The following is a 3,483-nucleotide window of genomic DNA, read 5'->3' on the forward strand; positions in this document are numbered from 1 at the left end:
AGGAGGAGGAGGAGGAAGGGACGAGTTTCGCTGAGCATTTTGAATTCATTCTGTGTTCCAGATTAGAAGCTGTGGCCCTAGCTTTGCCTCTCTGGCTGACTACACTATTGGGCACAGAGATAAGGGGACCCAAGCTCTCTCACCCTCAGCCCTGTGGCCCCGTGGCCTTGCTCTCTTTGTTTTCCATGTTTTCTTCAAATAGCTTGAGGCATGTAGCATGTGGGGCCAACACACATCAAGTACTTTAGCTGCCTCCAAGACTCACTCACACCCAGGGACCGCAGCCCTCAGTCACACAAACTGTTTTCCTGCTGGAAGATAAAGTGACCCTTTTTCTCCCGTTCCCTCTGGTAAAGATGGGTGTCGGAGAGGATTTTAGGTTCTTGCAAAGCTGAAATGAGCTGAGTGGCCTGGGTGTTGTATCACATAATCAGAATGGGCCTTGAGAGAAGGGACAGGTTTCTTTGAGTGAGAGGAGACTAGAGAGGGGCAGATCTGACTTGTGTGTAACCCCTGTGACCGACCTAGTGAGCCTGTGGGCCTGCTGTTGCCTAAACTGCCTGCTGGGGGAGTGGGCGGTAATGGTTCGCTTGGGCTAAGGCTGAGTGGCTTTCTTTAGCGCTTGCATATCACTCATTTCTACACACACCCCCCCCCCCCCCCCCCCCCCCCCCCCCCCCGTCCCCTGCCCCCCTCCCCGGCCTTTGACATGATTCCCTTTCATGACACGAACACAACTTTTCACTGAAGAACTCGAAGCAAGGGAGCAGAAAACCACCCTAAAAGACAGCTCTCTGCAGGGCATCCCCATCCGAGAGCTAGGCACCAGCAAAGATAGGCTGTTTAAAACAGACTGGAGCGGAGCTGACATGGTCGGCGGGGCGGCATCGGCAGGGCGGCAGGATACTGAAGAGATGGTTCTCAGGAAGTCCTTGGCTTTTGCAGGTGAACAGAACTTAGAGCTGCTCTGCCCTCTCTGGCTTTAATATGGAAGCTGGAAAATGCCTATCATCTAGCTCAGAGTCCGTCCAGGGACAAATCCCTGGAGCTCGAAGTTTCTGAGGTTTTTTTATTCTAGAGCTCTGGACATAAATATCAGGTTGGTCATGTGGCAAGGCAGCCGTAGTCTGGGTGTGCCATAGAGGATTAGCTTCTGCCCGGACGAAGGGCATACCACCACCGGACTTTCTGCTATGCAGAGGACTCCCTGCAGTGCATGTCCTCTGTCCTCTAGACTTCACTAGGCCTAGAAAAAAGTCAGCCCTCTGTCTTCAATAGAGCTGTGTACCAGTAACAGTAAAAGTCACTGTCAACTTGAGATCTAGAACAGCCTGGGAAATGGGCCTCTGGGAATGCCCATGGAGAATACCCTTGATTAGGTTAATTAATGTGGGGAGATTCACCCACTCTGGGGGATAAGTGGAGGAGGAATAGGAGGGGGATACTAATCCATGACTGTATGAAAGGAGAAAATGAGCTGAACTTGAGTATTCATGGCTTTCTTCCTCCTGACTGTGGACCACTGCTTCAAGCGCCTGCTGCCATGACGCCTGTTGCCATGACAACCTATTGCCGTGGTGACCAGCCCCTGAACCTGTGATTCAAAATGAGCCCTTGCTTCCTTGAGTCGATGCTGTCAGGATCCTTTACTGCAGCAACCCAGAAAGAAATCCGGACAGGAAGCCCAGAGGACACTTGTCTCTGTGGTGACATGGAGTTAGAGACCTTTCCCAGCAATTATTCTTGTCACTTTCTGTCTCCATCTTGGTCCCTCTTTTAGAGATGTAAGTACTTCCCTACAAATACTGAGTGCCTGCTGCCCCTCAAGTGCTTCTGCAGGTTATAAGGGTACCCCAAGGGACAATGAGGGCAGCTGGGCCCCTTCCTCATGAAAATGCACCACCCAGCTCTGAGGGAACATGGCTAAGAAGTACAAAGAACCTGGTATCTGAACTTAAATCTGTAAATCTGTATCTGGTCTGTAAATCCTGGCATTGCAACACCATGATGCTCTGTAGCCCAACAGTGGACTTTCTGACATGGGACACAGCTCAAAGGGTAAGGTGCTTGCTCCCGGACGACCCACGTAAGCCTTGTGACCTCAGATTGAACCCTGACACCCATGTAAAGCTGAAAAGAGAGCCAGCTCCACACAGTTGTCCTCCAACTTCCACATGCAAGCTGTGGCAAGCATGCCCATGCGAATACATCATACACGTGCGTGAACATTTACACATAGTGACAATGAATCTGCGTTTTCCCTAAGGAACCTTTTCATAGGTTGCCATTCCGACTCCTTGTGAGATGGTCTTCTAAGCATCACTATGTTTCCATAGTGAGTATTTCAAATATGCCCACACAGTCCAGTGGAATTTTTCTGAGCTCACTGCAAATTTCTATTCATCTGGATAGTCTCCTTGCCTGACGGCCAAGTTCCCACTTGCACTCCATGGTCCATGCAGTTCTGAGTGTTGCCAAAGTACCACCCTGCCTCACCTGCATAGCTGTCAGTCAGACAGTGTCAGCCCGGAACTCAGGGCAGGAGACATCTGTAATGGTCCAGGTCCAAAATGAACTTTGAAATGCAGAGTTCCCAGCCATGCACTCAATAACACCTTGCTGTCTTGGGTTTAAACATCACACACTCTGCGATAATTCCTTTGATTTGGCTCTTATTTGGAATGATCTGCCCGATGCCATTTCTCTACAACTTTCAGAACAAGATACAATCTTATTTTCTGAGTCAGCCACATAAAGACCTTTGCAAGCATGAAGAAACATCTGTCCTCCGTCTGCGGGGCCTGAAAAATAGGACTCTAACTTGAGTGCTGTGTAGGACACTAATTCTTGTAAAGGACAAGAAATCCTTTTTGGGGCGTGGGGGAGGGGGTAACTAAAATCCCAATAAATGTCAAACAGAATCTTCCCACCCTGCATATCACTATCCAAAGAGCACCCCCAAAGGCTACATTAGCTGTGCAATTTAATGAGAACATAAGCTCTGTAGTCAGCCAAACACTCTCAAATGTTTAATATGCCATGTGCCATCTGTGTAGTCATCCAGTTAGTTAACCATGATAATTCTGGGGCATGTAAAACAGAAGATGCTGGCCTCTTCCCTAACAGTCACATTCTCTAGAAGGCCAACACTTAGGACTCGTGTCCCTCTCTTGATCTTTCTGCTGCTTGATGTGTTTGGGTGGTGGTGGTCGCGTCTCCAAGTATCACACCAGGCCTAGACAGTTCCACGTGTAAGAGGTTTAATTGAGAGGGGGTGGGGGGATAGAGGCGCAGAAAGAGAGAGGGGAGAGAGAGAAATGGAGGAATCGTGTCATATATACAGGCTGTGACATAGTAGTCCCAGGTAAAGCTGGGAGTTGAACCCAATGGATTCTGGGAATATGGTGGCCATTGTCCTGGCGACAGGTCTGTGGACCCGCCCATATATCTGCCGCAGGTTCTGGATGCTAACATACCTCCCTT

Source organism: Mastomys coucha, unplaced genomic scaffold (genome assembly GCF_008632895.1).
Source record: "Mastomys coucha isolate ucsf_1 unplaced genomic scaffold, UCSF_Mcou_1 pScaffold22, whole genome shotgun sequence".
Taxonomy (NCBI): Eukaryota; Metazoa; Chordata; class Mammalia; order Rodentia; family Muridae; genus Mastomys; species Mastomys coucha.